This window comes from Scardinius erythrophthalmus (genome assembly GCF_964197995.2).
Source record: "Scardinius erythrophthalmus genome assembly, chromosome: 1".
NCBI classification, from domain to species: domain Eukaryota; kingdom Metazoa; phylum Chordata; class Actinopteri; order Cypriniformes; family Leuciscidae; genus Scardinius; species Scardinius erythrophthalmus.
The window spans coordinates 8,529,800-8,546,439 of NC_138221.1; the positions used below are offsets into that span (position 1 = coordinate 8,529,800).

The following is a 16,640-nucleotide window of genomic DNA, read 5'->3' on the forward strand; positions in this document are numbered from 1 at the left end:
TTTCAGCGCAAGTAACGCATTGAGATCTATTGTGTGCTTAACTCTTTTAACGTCTGCCATTGTCAAGTATGGCCAAATCCCAAGGCATTTGGATAAATACAGAGGTCTTGATCAAAGCAACGCATTATAGTAAAACTCTCAGCCTCACCATTCCAAGGGATTGTAGTCGTTTGATTATTGTAATAATCTACTTTTCCTTTGGAACACTGAAGCTTGACCTTTGACCTTGTTCTTGTACAGTCAGAATGTTTTTATTTTATTTTAGAATATTCTGAATTTCACCTCTACTGTTGTACAATACAGAGCACCACATAAACGAGTCAATTTAGTAAATGTCCCATCTAGTTTAGTTTAAATTGTTCTGGTCATTACCTTGTGACAGTAAATGTGTCTCTAGTGAGTCGATTTTCTTCTTCATCTCTTCAAATTGCAGCAGTTTTTTCACCTGCGCCTCCAAAAATGATTCTGTGGAGAAAAACTCTCCTCCGTTTTCTTCCACCATCTTCTCGACGTTCTCCATCAATGTGGACACTTGTGTGGTGGGATCGAAATATTGTTGTCGTCCTCCAAAACTCTCAGTGGCCGACTGTGTTTCTTCATTGAGCTCTGCTGTCTGTTGCTCTGAATTCTGCATTATCAGGATCATGATGTGTTTGTTGATTCTGGAGCCGAATATCCTCTGGATCTCATCCATTTCTGCTTTATCTTCATTATTGAGTGGAGCTTCAGGAACTGTGAGGAGGAAAACATGAACTCCAGGATCACAGAGAGACACACAGCGGAGAGTCTGACGCATCACTTCCTCCTCTGAAAGCTGAACGAGAGCTGGAAGCTCCACCAGACGGACCAGACGCCCATGAAGCTCCTCGTCTGATCTTCTGATCCGCTCTGATATGGAGGATTTTAATGTGCCGTCACTTCCACACACAACCAGATTCAGCTTCTCTCCCTCTGAAACTGATCAAAGACAAACAAGAGCTAGAATTCACATACATAATACACATGCAGAATGTGTCACTAAATATTAAAAACTGACCATAGACACAGGTCAGTCAAATCTGACTGACATCAAATCTATAGAACTATATCATAATGCAGTTACTGTAAATCAGTTTAACGTACAGTTAGGGCGATCCACATCTGGACTACTTCTCTCCACTGAAAAACACACACACACACACACACACACACACACACAGATTGTTAGTGGATCTATTATTGTGTATTACAGGATTTAATTAATAAAATTATTCAAAATAAAGATATACAGTCTGAATCTAGAAATAATATCTACAATCTTTAAAGTCCCCCTGTGGTGTAAATCAAGCTTTTAATGTTGTTGATATGTCTGAACTTTAACTAAATACGATGAAACTGTTTCACAAGTTCACATAATCATTTAATTCATTCCATTCCATGGAATTAAATAACCATTAATGTCAGATTTAGATTGGTCTGTGTTCATCACCTGTGCTGTTAGGACTGGACATGTTGATATTCTTTTCTCTCCTCTGTTTCTCTAAGTCTTCAGCTGATCATCTTCTGTTACTTCTGACGTCTGTCTGTTCATCATCCTGCAAGACATTCTTCACAATATTTAAACTGTGTTCATGTCGTATGGAGCTGCACATCTGCTGAGAGTCACAGGTTTGATGCCCAATCAACAGTTACAGTTTATGCAGTAATTTGACATTTGACAACTTTCACACACCGATTTCCTTCTGATAATAAACTGAAACCCACGTTACAGCACCTCATCAAGTTATTTAACACATTCATCAGTTTTGTTACATCTCACATTTACATTTCATACAACAAACACAAAGAGGGTTTTTATAAGGAAACGTGATACTTATGGAGCTGCACATCTGCTGAGAGTCACAGGTTTGAACAAACACACTGATCAAACATTCAGCTTCAATTCATTGTTAGTCACTTTAAAGCTACAATATGTTTTTGTTTTTTTTGTTTGTTTTTTTTGCATGCCGATGGATCTAATAATGTTTATAGGAAATAATGTTTATGGATGAGTGAATACACTGATGTTTTTAACATGACTGTGGTATGAAGCAGGGTGCGATTGCTAATGAGAGACAGATATCAGCGACACACACGAGTCCCGCGGATATAAAGGAATGAGGGCATTTCATTCTACCGAACTACACACAAGTCCTGAATTAAAGGAGAACTTGGTAACTTTTTTAACTTTTTTAAATAAAACTGTCTAGAAATCATTTGGATGGTTAAACAACCTGTTCTGGTGATATTGGTGACTTTCCCCGCTCCCCCCAGTGTTCCCAGGCGGAAAACCAACCTTGCAACTTGAGGACTACCGTCCCGGCAAGATAGAAATTGGAAGTCTCGTGAAAGCGAGAACGAGAACGAGCGCGAAACACAAATTGCTTTACGGCAATTCAACATAAACACACACGCATGTATGATGTATTACCAGATTACCCACCTCGGTAGACATAGCTCCACACGATACAGTTGGCTTGCTCCGATCAAAACAAACGCACATGAGCAGCGGTAGAGAGGGGGAGGAGGCTGCCGCAAGTGAGTTTTTTACGACCGTGTTGTGAAATATACGCCCCACCACAGCTGTAGGGGGAGCTCGTGGGGAAAACATGCGACAACAAAAGGGAAAATCAGCGAAGAAGTGACTAGAGTTCGCTAGAGTTGCCGAGTTCTCCTTTAATACTCACACAGGTCAGTTTATTAGATGAATGAAACTTGTGAGGTAACGCAGCGCTGTTTCACTTGCTCTACACTATCAAAGTCTGCTTGCCATGGTCCATAATGTCTGAACGAAACAACAACAGCGTGAGCGTGCCGCTAAACGTAACGCAGTTGTCCACGTCTGTAGCCATGGTTACTATGGCAGTACGAGCGGAAACCAGGGATAACGCGGATATTACGTCATTGACAGGCATGAGCAATTATTATTTATTTATAAATTGTGAATTTCTCTGAATTTACATATTCTTGGAAACGTTTAGGATAATGTAAGTACACAATTTGAAATAAAACACTGCAACTAAGTGTGTTTTTATATTTTGATACAAAATTCTTACATATTGCACCTTTAAAAAAAGCATCTGCTAATTTACTGATGTAAATAAGATGATATCTGCGACTTGATACAATAAAAAAGTCCAAAATATAAAATCAGTTGAACAACATGATATAGATCGTAATCTCTACACTTACAGTTTATGCAGTAATTTGACATTGTTTGTGCTCCAAAATCTCATTGTACATGTTACAACTTTCACACACCGATTTGCTTCTGATATAATAAACTGAAACTCATGTTACAGCATCAAGTTATTAATCACATTCATCAGTTTGGTTACATCTCACATTTACATTTCACATAACAAACACAAAGAGGATATTTTAGTGTCATTGTTACAGAATAATTATATATTTAAGTACTGAGTAATATTAAGCAACTACATGTACATACTATAGTGTTAGGGTAGGATTAGGGTTTGGTTGAGGGTTAGTTGCATGTAATTATGCATAATTTACTGTAATTACTATGGTAAGTACATGATATGTAACAATGACACTGTAAAACAATGTGTTACCGAGGGTTTTTTATAAGGAAATGTGATACTTGTGTCGAAGTTTCATTGAGTTTAGACGTTTCTTTCTTGCCACCATGAAAGCAGGAAGAGGTTTGGAGGAGGAGTCAGTCACATTACAGAAGTAAAAACCTGTTTCAATCTGGTCTGACAGCAAGTGCAGGTTAAAGTTCAAGATACAGTTCATATGAGAATATGCTCTGTCGTGTCTGCTGGAAAGATAACAACACAAGAGTCTGCTGTGTAATCACATCATTCTCTTTACTGAACTTTGAACTGAGCTCGATCCTCAATACACTGTATGTAGATCACCACTAGAGGGCAGTTACTCCCAACACTATGATACCCGATGTTACCAAAACATGTTTAATTGGCTCAACTACAAAAGATTTATTACAGAATAGTTGCACCTCTCCAGACAACAAATAATGTCAAGTTGACTCAACTAAACGTTTTTTTTTTTTTTTGTATCTCAGACAACTTATATTCAGTTCGCATAACTGTTATTTACAAAAGTAGAGTCAACAAGAAAAAGCTAGGGGAAATCAGTGCTAAGATTTTTTTCGTTGTTCAAGCTTAATTTTTTTTTCAGTGCAACATCCACTCGTCTCAATGAATGTCTGTCAACGTCTTACTTTTTGTATTCTGCTATTTATTCCATTCAATATAAGGTGTACACATCATGTAATTCACGTGTGGCAATAGGCTTGTTTGAGATGTGCCTCGCCTGAAAAAAGTGCAGGCAAAATGGATAGTTTTCTCTTCCCCCAGTGGATCAGACACTTACGAGATCAAAGATGGATATCGAGAGATTCACACTCATGTACGGTGTTGATTATAAACTGGATGTCATTTAAGTTCTGTTGCTTTTATATGAAAATAAATATAATGAAAAAAACACCCAATTAAGTACTTATTTAATTCTACTCGAAAGACATGCTTATCAATTATTTTAACTTTTAATACAGACATGTATATATATATAATTTCTTTATATTAAAAAACATCACATAACCCATATAGAGCTCACACTGTCAGAGAGTTTGGGAATATTCACATATAATCTATACACATAAAACATGATATCAGAGTTTTAAAATCAGACATTTTAAAAGAGAACAATACATCATGGTTGTTTAAACCAATGAGCATTAAGCTGTGTCGTCAGCAAGTCGTTTCATGCTTTTGCTCAGCGCAGTCGGTGGAGAGCAACTGCAGAATCCGACATGACCGCCTCGCCGTCACCAGAGTTTTTAGACATTTGTCAGCATAACATCAGAGCTAGGTGGACCGCACTCGACACATTTATAACTGGCATCTCGCAGTGATCACCGGTGATCAGTTCTGCGCAGATTTTGCTCATCTTAACATCAGTTAGTATGTTGACATCATCCATAGTAATGAGGCCATAGTAATGAGTAATGTAATGAGTAATGAGTGATCCATAGTAATGAGGCTAACTTTCTCATAGATTAAAGGAATAGTTCACCTAAAAATGAAAATTCTGTAAACAATTTACTCAAGTTGTGAGACCCCATTGATTTCCATAGGAGGAAAACAAATACTATGTAAGGCAATGGGGTCCATCAACTGTTTGATTACCGACTTTTTTCAAAATATCTTCTTTCGTGTTCAGCAGAAGAAAGAAATTCATAAAGGTTTGAAAAAAACTTGAGGGTGAGTATATGATGACAGAATTTTCATTTTTAAGTGAACTATTCCTTTCAGACTTCTCTCTGTTCCTCAGCAAGAGTTGCTCTCGTCAGCTTGTGAACAGGTTTTAAGAGGAAACTCTTAACTGAGAACTATTACTGTTATTTAGGAGAACTCTTAGTGGTAAGATCAAATGTTCTGTGAATAAGGCCTCTATTCTATAGTCTACTCCGTTTTGCAGGTTGCTTCTATTTTCAACACTTTACACTTTCACAGTTAGGTTATTTTAAGGATTTAAGGTTATACATGCATACATCTATAGTAGAAAATGGGTTTAATAATAAACTGTTAAAATAAAGACTTTAGCAATATGTCTGCATTGTATTTTAGAGGCTAATAAGAGCAAATGAATGTTCTCATCTGGAATATACAGTAGTCAACATTTGAAGTGGATCAAAACCTTTCATCGAAGTTAGTTATACATGGATTTTGAACAATACCCATTCTTGTCTTAGGACAACTTTGATTAACTTTTTTGATCCACTTCAAATGTTGACTACATAGATAAGTATAAAAAATGTCTTGTTTCCTACATGACATGTAAGAAAGTTATTTTTCAGACAATGCCCATTGTGCTCTTGGAGTAATGTTTGCAGGACAGCAGCCACAGCCCTGGATTTACTCTCTGTTTGTAGACTATTTGTTATTCTTGAGATAACACAACAAAGCAGAAAGAGAAAGTGTTTGTATTTGTACTTTAAAAAAATTGTGGTATATATGATAGAAATAAGTACTAACAGTTTTGTATAGAACCTTTATGCTATTTTATTTATTTATTTTATAGATGGTCACCTTTCAGTAATATCTTCTTTACCTTTAAATTTACTGAAGACATTGAGTAATCATTCACAGTAGTTTGTACTTTGATTGAACTGCTTTGTTGTGATTTCAATGTAACCTGTGTATAGACTTCAAACAGCGCTGCACAGTCGGTGTGTGACATCAAAGTATCGCGGGAGCGACTCAACAGCATATGCAGCGCCTGCTCTCCAATCGCTCTCGCGATACTTTGATACTTTGATGTCACACACCGATTGGTGTGTGTGTCCAACAAGCCTGATAACAGCAGAGAGCTTTCACTTACTGTTTAGACGTCTGGAGCTGGACAGAAGAGACACACAGAAATCAACACTCAGGTTTGTCTTTATTTCCTTAATAATATAAATTTCATCACTTTCATTTCAACTGTTGTGCATTACAGTACATTTTTTTACGGCAGCCCTGAATCACAAAAAAATGATAAGACTTTATTCTCGTAATTTTAGATTTTTCTTTTTTTACTGATTTTTTTTTTTTTTTTTTTACATTGTTGTTCAGGGTTTCCGTACAATCCGTTACTAATTGTAATTATTTTATTTTTATTTTTATTTTGTATTATTTAATTATATTTATTTGTTATTTAAAGGTGCATTAAGCAACTTTTCATGATAAAAATACCCGTTTTTCTAACCCATACATGCTTAAACAATTGCCTGATGGGCTGAATGAGCCCTTCTATGATCACTGCGATTGCCTCTATAATCCTGTACAGTAAAATAAATAAGAGGGATTCGGGACGGAATCGACTGGGCGTGACGTCATGCGCGTTCACGCTTACCTGGCTATGTCTGGCAGGTTTGTGTATTCAACGCCATTATCCGCATCAGCGAAGACAACTCAAGCGACTTTTGCAAAAGTAGAAGATGGATTCAAAGAGACCGGCTTCTAGTTCATCCCAAACCCCAACGCAAACTCCACGTAACCGCGTGCACAACTCTGGTTGCAGTTTTGCGTGTCGCCAGAAGGGGGCATAGTTCTGCAAAAACTCAGAGACTTGCGCAATGCACCTTTAATGTTTAAAGCGGCAGGAGAGTCGGAAGAGAAATGTGCTTGTGCAGAGAGTACGGTCAGATAAGTATGATTTAAACCATGCTAGTGCAATTCCACTAATCCCAACATAGTTTTCTAGTCTATTTAAAAGAATGTTGTGGTCAATGGTGTCAAATTCAGCACTTAGATCGAGTAACACTAATAGTGAGACACAACCACGATCGGATTTTGTGACTCTAATGAGGGCAGTCTCAGTACTATGGTACGGTCTAAATCCTGACTGGAAATCCTCGCAGATATCATTTCTTTCTAAAAAGGAACACAGTTAGAGAGGATACTGCCTTTTCTAATATCTTTGACAGAAAAGGTAGATTCGAGATCGGCCTGTAATTGACTAATTCTGTAGGATCAAGTTGCGGTTTATTATCAAGCGGTTTAATCATAGCCAGCTTAAAGCTTTTTTGGTACGTATCCTAGAGACAAAGATGAATTAATGATATTAAGAAGAGGATCTATGACCTCTGGAAGTATTTATTTCAGTAGCTTAGTCGGTATAGGGTCTAACATACATGTTGTAGATTTAGATGATTTAATGAGTTTGCAAAATTCTTCCTCTCTTATAGCAATGAATGAATTAAATTTTTCCTCAGGGAGACTACAATGCACTGCCTGATGCGATACTGTAGTAGACGGTTGCATAGTTATAATTTTCTCCCTGATATTATCAATCTTAGAAGTGAAGAAGTTCATAAAGTCATTACTGCTGTGTTGCTTGGAAACTTCTGGGCTTGAAGCTTTCTTTTTCGTTAGTTTAGCCACCGCTTCAAATAAATACCTAGGATTATGTTTATTTTCTTCTAATAGGGTTGAAAAATAAGCAGATCTAGCAGCTTTTAAGGCGTCTCTGTAAGTAATCGAGCTCTCTTTCCATGAAATCCAAAATACCTCTAGTTTTGTTTTCTTCCAGTTGTGCTCCATTTTTCTGGCTGCTCTCTTAAGGGAGAGCTCGTTGTGTGCTCTCCCTTAAGTGTGGTCGTTGTACCACGGCGTTGGACTATTTTCTTTAATCTTCTTTAAGCGCAACGGAGCAACTGTGTCTAAAGTGCTGGAAAAGAGAGAGTTAAAAGTTTCTGGCGCAATATAGTTCTTCTACAGTGCCCTCCACAATTATTGAACCCCCTGGTAAATATGATCAAAATTGGCTGTAAAAAATAAATCTGCATCGATTATCCTTGTGATCTTTCATTCAAAAAATGTGCAAAATTCTAACCTTTCATTGAAGTAAAAGAATTGAAAGTGGGGGGAAATCACATTATGAAATAAATGTTTTTCTCCAAAACATGTTGGCCACAATTATTGAAACCCCTAGAATTTTTTACGAGTAAAATATCTCTGAAGTATATTCCCATTAATATTTACCTTTTTTAGTACACCAGGGTGACTAGGAACATGAAACTGTCCAGCTATGACTTCGTGTTTCACAGGAGTTTAAATATGAGGAAACACAAAGGCCAAATCCCCTTAATCATCCATCACAATGAGTAAAACCACAGAATACAGTTCTGATGCGTAGCAAAAGATTGTTGAGCATCACAAACTAGAAAGTGGCTGTAAGACAATAGCTAAAGAATTGAAAATCCCCATTTTGACCATCAGGGCAATAATTAAGAAGTTATAACCAACTAAAGATGTTATGAATCTGCCAGGAAAAGGACGTGTGTCTATACTGTCTTAATGCACGGCAAGTATGAAAGTTTGAGTGGCCAAAGACTCTCCAAGGATCACAGATGGAGAATTGCAGAGATTAGTTGAGTCTTAGGGTCAGAAAGCCTAAAAAAAAAATCATCAAACAACCCCTACATCCCCACATGTTGTTTGGGAGGGTTTAAAAAAAACCCTCCTCGCTCATCCAAAAACAAATTCCAGCAAATTTAATTGTCAGACACGACTGGATCTTCAAACAACACAGGGTTCTGTGGTCAGATGAGACTAAAACAGAACTTTTTGGCAGCAAACACACTAGATGGGTTTGGTGAACACAAGGATAAAAAGTACCCCATGTGTACAATTTAATATACCATTGGATCTTTAATGTTGTGGGCATATTTTTCTGCTGGAGGTCCTGGACTTCTTGTTCAGATACATGGCATTGTGGATTCTATCAAATATCAACAGATAAAAAATCTAAACCTGACGCCTTCTGCTAGAAATCTTATAATGGGCAGTGGTTGGATCTTCCATCAGGACAACGATCCAAAACAAACATCAAAATCAAAACAAAAATTTGTTGTGGAGCACAAAATGAAGCTTCTGCCATGACCGTCTCAGTCCCCTGACCTGATGAGTGGGCTGAACTGAAGAGGAGAAGCACCAACATGGATCTGGGAATCTGAAGGATCTGGAGAGATTCTGTGTGGAGGAATGGTCTCTGATCTCTTGTCAGTTATTCTCCAAACTCATCAGGCATTATAGGAGAAGACTCAGAGCTGTTATCTTGGCAAAAGGAGATTGCAAAAAGTATTTAATAAAAGGGTTTCAATAATTGTGGCCAACGTGTTTTGGAGAAAAACATTTATTTCATAATGTGATTTTCCCCCCACTTTCAATTCTTTTACTTCAATGAAAGGTTAGAATTTTGCACATTTTTTGAATGAAAGATCACAAGGATAATCGATGCAGATTTATTTTTTACAGCCAATTTTGATCATATTTACCAGGGGGTTCAATAATTGTGGAGGGCACTGTAAGCTATCTGGGATGCTGAGATGATTAAACTGATTAGGAAGATTATTGATAAAGCAATCTTTAGTGGCAGAAGTGATAGGTCTAACATATTTGAAACATGGAGTCGGCTTTGCAGCCTTGGCTAAATGTAACCAGCATCTCGCTGTGATCACCGGTGATCGGTTCTGCGCAGATTTTGCTCATCTCAAACAAGCCTAATCTGTAGGCTTGTTTGAGATGAGCAAAATCAGCACAGAACTGATCACCGCGAGATGCATACCGATTAGAAATAAGCTTGTTTGAGATAGTTTATTTAGAAATTAGTAAAAAGGAAGAAATGGTATTCAGTTAACAACCGCTTAAACTAAGGAGCTAAAATGATAATGAGGAGCTACAACATGCGGCATTAAAAATCTCAAAAATCGTATTTATTGTTTAAATTTGGTAATAAATTTGAAATTTGAAATATAAAAGTTTATAACAAAGCACAAAACATATTGAGATTTATTGGATAGAAGGTACACTACCACAATGACTGGTGTTGTTTATTGTAAGTGTTTGTTGCCTTTTTGGACTTTCACCTGCACTGTCTCTTCCTCTGTCTCCTCCTCTAATGGGCCTACCCTTTCACCACCTTCTCTGGGCCAACATCCTGTAACCTGGCCTTTTTAGGGGACTTTCCTCTCAGGGCGAATGAGAGGATGCTTAATTGCTTTTTAACTGGCATCTTTGAAAGACAGATGCAATGATTAATGCATCCATGGCCAGGATATAATTATAAAATATGACATTATTTTAAAAGTGACCTACACTACAGGCCAAAAGTTTGGACACATTACTATTTTTAATGTTTTTGAAAGAAGTTTCTTCTGCTCATCAAGCCTGCATTTATTTGATCAAAAATGTAATATTGTGATATATTATTACAATTTAATATATCACAATATTAATTTTTTTTCTGTATTTTTGATCAAATAAATGCAGGCTTGATGAGCAGAAGAAACTTCTTTCAAAAACATTAAAAATAGTAATGTTTCCAAACTTTTGGCCTGTATAACATCGACTATGCAATACACTTTCATTTATTTAGTGCTAATAAAATTATTTAAGCCTATTTGGTGAGAGAGATGTTTATAATGTGACAATATGTCAGTCATCGTGTGATAACGAAAATATGACTAGGCCTAAACTAAGTTACTTGTTCTGAGCAGGTGTTGTCAGTGAACAGGCTGTAAAACTGTTGGCTTAGATAGACACTCATGAAAAACTGATGCTAATTATCTGTGAAACATTCTCTAACAGCAGTCAAAGTTGTCACTGTTTGTGTCAAACAAGTTGTGAATTTGTTGTAACATTAAAACAGGAGATCATGACTTACTCTGTGCTCAAAGTGATGCTCGGAGCTCGGAGTGGTTTCCTCTATGGGTGAACAAAACTTCGGAAGACGACGCTGTAGCAGAATCAAGTGAACAATTCCAGGATATGTTTTTTTTTTTTTTTTTCATTGGTTGTTGCGTTAAATCTTACCCAGATACAATAGTGCTATTTTCTGATTGGCTATTGAGTAGCCCCTTTCTTTTTTTGATTGGCTGATAAGTGGCAGGCTCGACTAATAATTCCAGGGGAGACACGTTTGAATCCTGCCGGTTCCATAGCGAGAGCGGCGCGGCCAGAGAAATGTTGGGCGCTGCGGTATATTAAAGGGATAGTTCACTTTGAAATTAATTTGTGATATGTTTTAGCTTACCTCAAGGGCATCCAAGATGTAGGTGTCTTTGTTTCCGCAGTAGTTTCAATTTTGATATTTTTAGGTCAAACCGTTCTTGTCTGTCAGTCATATAAAGTCGATGGTCACTGGCTCAAAACACAAGCACAGAGTCCAAATTAAAACAATTCCCCATCGTCCAAATGAAACAATTCCCCATCATAAGTACATATTGATGGCCTAAGACACGAAATGAGCGGTTTGTGTGAGAAAACGAACAGTATTTATATCGTTGTTATCTCTTGAAAACAGCAGACGTCCAAATGATCTGACGGCTCGGGCAGGTATAGATGTATACACTAGATGCCGCCTTCGCTACTGCAGTTCATTGGAACGAAACCGTAGCCAAGGCGACATCTATGTATATATCTATACCCGCCCGCGCCGTCAGATCATTTGAACGTCTGCTGTTTTCAAGAGATAACAACGATATAAATACTGTTCGTTTTCTCACATAAACCGCTCGTTTCGTGTCTACTTAGGCCATCAATGTGTACTTATGATGGGGAATTGTTTCATTTGGACGATGGGGAATTGTTTTAATTTGGACTCTGTGCTTGTGTTTTGAGCCAGTGACCATCGACCTGCATTATATGACTGACAGACAAGAACGGTTTGACCTAAAAATATCAAAATTGAAACTACTGCGGAAACAAAGACACCTACATCTTGGATGCCCTTGAGGTAAGCTAAAACATATCAAAAATTAATTTCAAAGTGAACTATCCCTTTAAATATATTAATATTTTTTTCTGCGTGAGAAATACAATGTGTGGCGGGAGTGCGTGACAAAAGACCGAAATGAGTGACTGTCACGCTCAATGCGTGACACTTGAGAGCCCTGCTACCATGTTAGGTTTGTTCATCAACTATAAATGACTGACTAAAAGATTTATTCTTCGAATTTAAGAATTGATATTCCTTCATAAAAATAAGAAGCGAATAAAAATTAGAAATAGTTACTTTTACTACTACAATTACTACTGTAATCAGCATAGATTTATTGTAAAGCTTTGCCTGCATTAGGAGGAAAACAATTAAATGAAAAAGGTAAAATGACTTATGTTTAGATATCAGTGTTGCACTTTTACCAAATAATACTGCGCAGGGAGGAAAATTTAGCGACTACATGATTGAGTTAAAAAGCTTAAGAGCAGAAGTTAAGGAAAACTTATTTAAAGTTTGGAGAAGTTTTGCTAAATTATGAATGTTTTTTGGAGTTGCAATATTGAAAGGGGGTTATTATTCTGTTGTGTACTTCCCATATTACGATCACTAGTTGTTAAAACCACGGTAACCCCTCCCCAAGGGTGATCCTCTACGAAAAGTGTCTGGGTCGAAGAGGATGTCTACACCGCAAGAAAACTTTTAATAGTATAATGGATTTTGATGTTTGACATACTCTACATAACTGTGACAATAACAAGCAATATACAACAATGTTTTATTAGGGGGATTCAAGTCTTTTCCTCTCTTTAAAGAAAATGAAAATACCACTGATTGAAAGCAAGATGTATGAAGTCTCACAGCAGCCAATCACAGCATTGGGCGTTTACACTGAAGTCTCACAGCAGCCAATCCCAGCAGTGGGTGTTTACACTGAAATCTCACAGCAGCCAATCACAGCAGTGGGCGTTTACACTGAAGTCTCTCTGCAGCCAATCACAGCAGTGGGCGTTTACACTGAAGTCTCTCAGCAGCCAATCACAGCAGTGGGCGTTTACACTGAAGTCTCACAGCAGCCAATCACAGCAGTGGGCGTTTACACTGAAGTCTCTCAGCAGCCAATCACAGCAGTGGGCGTTTACACTGAAGTCTCTCAGCAGCCAATCACAGCAGTGGGTGTTTACACTGAAGTCTCACAGCCGCCAATCACAGCAGTGGGTGTTTACACTGAAGTCTCACAGCAGCCAATCACAGCAGTGGGCGTTTACACTGAAATCTCACAGCAGCCAATCACAGCAGTGGGCGTTTACACTGAAGTCTCTCAGCAGCCAATCACAGCAGTGGGTGTTTACACTGAAGTCTCACAGCAGCCAATCACAGCAGTGGGTGTTTACACTGAAGTCTCACAGCAGCCAATCACAGCAGTGGGCGTTTACACTGAAGTCTCACAGCAGCCAATCACAGCAGTGGGCGTTTACACTGAAGTCTCTCAGCAGCCAATCACAGCAGTGGGTGTTTACACTGAAGTCTCACAGCAGCCAATCACAGCAGTGGGTGTTTACACTGAAGTCTCACAGCAGCCAATCACAGCAGTGGGCGTTTACACTGAAATCTCACAGCAGCCAATCACAGCAGTGGGTGTTTACACTGAAGTCTCACAGCCGCCAATCACAGCAGTGGGTGTTTACACTGAAGTCTCACAGCAGCCAATCACACCAGTGGGCGTGAAGTCTCACAGCAGCCAATCACAGCAGTGGGCGTTTACACTGAAATCTCACAGCAGCCAATCACAGCAGTGGGTGTTTACACTGAAGTCTCTCAGCAGCCAATCACAGCAGTGGGTGTTTACACTGAAGTCTCACAGCCGCCAATCACAGCAGTGGGCGTTTACACTGAAATCTCGCAGCAGCCAATCACAGCAGTGGGTGTTTACACTGAAGTCTCTCAGCAGCCAATCACAGCAGTGGGTGTTTACACTGAAATCTCACAGCAGCCAATCACAGCAGTGGGCGTTTACACTGAAGTCTCACAGCAGCCAATCACAACAGTGGGCGTTTACACTGAAATCTCGCAGCAGCCAATCACAGCAGTGGGTGTTTACACTGAAGTCTCTCAGCAGCCAATCACAGCAGTGGGTGTTTACACTGAAGTCTCACAGCAGCCAATCACAGCAGTGGGCGTTTACACTGAAATCTCGCAGCAGCCAATCACAGCAGTGGGTGTTTACACTGAAGTCTCTCAGCAGCCAATCACAGCAGTGGGTGTTTACATTGAAATCTCACAGCAGCCAATCACAGCAGTGGGTGTTTACACTGAAATCTCACAGCAGCCAATCACAGCAGTGGGTGTTTACACTGAAGTCTCACAGCAGCCAATCACAGCAGTGGGCGTTTACACTGAAATCTCGCAGCAGCCAATCACAGCAGTGGGTGTTTACACTGAAGTCTCTCAGCAGCCAATCACAGCAGTGGGCGTTTACACTGAAGTCTCACACAGACACACCCCTTCAAACAGAGCGTTCAAATCAGAGGCTAAAATCAGGGTAGGAAATATGCCTTTTTATTTCTAAATTATGAAAAATCATACTAACATTATAAATGCACCACAGGAAACATTATAAAACAATAATATAATGCAGTTCATGACCCCTTTAAATTATTTTTTGTAATTAATCGTGTTAACATTGACAGCACTAGAAATAATATAAAATATACAAAATTATACATTTCTTTAGTAAAAAATAAAAAAGTGTTGCTCTTCAGGGATAATAATAATAATAATCATCGTCATTTTATTTTGATTGACAAAATTTTCAGACCAAAATTCCAATCAATACGCTCACCGCACTCTCCCAGCGATCAAATCAAAAATGCAAAGAAGGTCGGCACTCTAAAATTTGAGCCGAAATGTTTGTCAACTTATCTCCTGTCAAGAATATATATAAAAGAAAATCATTTCAGACCAAAATTCAACACAACTCGGGAAACAACCAGAAACACAAGAACACGCTAATTTAATAAAATAATCAATGTTTTCATATTTATTTACATTTTTGATCATTTGCTTTGTTGGGTCTGAGAGGAAGAGTTGTTTTTCAGCTTTTGTTAAATACTCTTAGAAGTGTCTATGGTATGTTTAATTATATCCAAAATAATCTTAAACTGAGCAGCTGTTTTTTTTCACCTGAAGAATATATTTCAGCGTTTCTGATTTGATTTCTTCTGCATTTCTCTTGTGTGCTGATTGATTAATTTCTGAGAGCTCTTTTGAATCTTGAACAATACTGTAAACATCAAAAGCAAGAGACACAAATGAGAGTGCGCCAGTGAACGCTGCTGCCCTACGGAGAGATTTGGCAGTCTGTGTAGTCGCACGCATAGCACTGACACCTTTCACATACGAACGCATTTCTTTGGCAGCCTCTGCACACATTTTCCCAATTTTAGCCGTTTTAGCTACTTGTGCAATATGTAATATGTCTCCAGCACCTCTTGCTGCTCTCTGAAACTCATGCTGCTTTAATGTCTCCTTTGAAAATTCCATTTTCTCTGTGATGTTATCAATTTTACCCAGAAGATCAATCATTGGGAAGATTGTGCTCTGGAAATCATTGATGATCTTCTCAATAGTCTCACGTAGGGTTTTCTGCTTGATCGCGTTAGTAATGTTAGATGCTCCACCCGTGACTCCTCCAGCTACTCCAGCAACAGCACCAGCAGCAGTAAGAGCCAAAGAAGCACCAAATGTGAACGGGGCCAACGCCAGCCCCGCTAGTGCTGAGACTCCTCCCGCTGCTCCTATGGATGATCCTACCAAACTGCCCTTCGTAGTGATCTTGTGCATGGACTCCAGGTTATCTGCGATGTCATTCAGATCCTTTATTTGGTTTGTCAGAGTTTGATGATTTCTGTTAAATTCTGATTTGAGTTCTTCAATGCTTCTTTTCAATTCAAGTATCCTGAAATATCAAACCTTTTATCAGGATTAAAGAGTATTTGATTGCTTTAGTCTTATTGGTCATAAAAAGAGAACAGATTCTGTTAACGTACATTGAATGACTAACCACTATAAAATAACTTGTACAAGTATTCAACCACTGAATATTTGCCTTGATGTGACTTAAAATATTGCTGTACTTCTAATAACATAAATAAACTTATTAAGTCAAGAAACGCTTACCTTTGAAAAATGTCTTCTGTTTGATTTCCACCACCTGCATTTGATGTAAAGCATAATCAAAAATTATGATAGTAAATAATGGGTAATATAAGTTACTTTTTTAACTTGTCTATATTTTCTTATTATTATCTTATACAGGGCTCCAGACTGTGCCTAAAGTGATTGCATTTGCAACCAAAAATATGAATTTACAA

At 38.2% G+C, this 16,640-nt stretch overlaps 1 protein-coding gene and 1 pseudogene across 2 annotated transcripts in view; one reads left to right on the forward strand and one right to left on the reverse strand.

Annotated features, from left to right (window-relative positions):
- LOC308700561 (CD276 antigen homolog) overlaps nucleotides 1–16,640 on the forward strand; it is a 1,553,888-nt gene that overhangs the window by 751,723 nt on the left and 785,525 nt on the right. The window lies entirely within an intron of this gene.
- The window catches only part of LOC308687050, a 30,297-nt pseudogene that overhangs the window by 9,078 nt on the left and 4,579 nt on the right, over nucleotides 1–16,640 (reverse strand). The window contains exons 2-3 of the transcript in view: nucleotides 15,756–16,143; nucleotides 373–957 (exon numbers count right to left, since the gene is read on the reverse strand). The product of the transcript in view is annotated as an uncharacterized misc_RNA (transcript). The remainder of the gene's footprint in view (nucleotides 1–372; nucleotides 958–15,755; nucleotides 16,144–16,640) is intronic.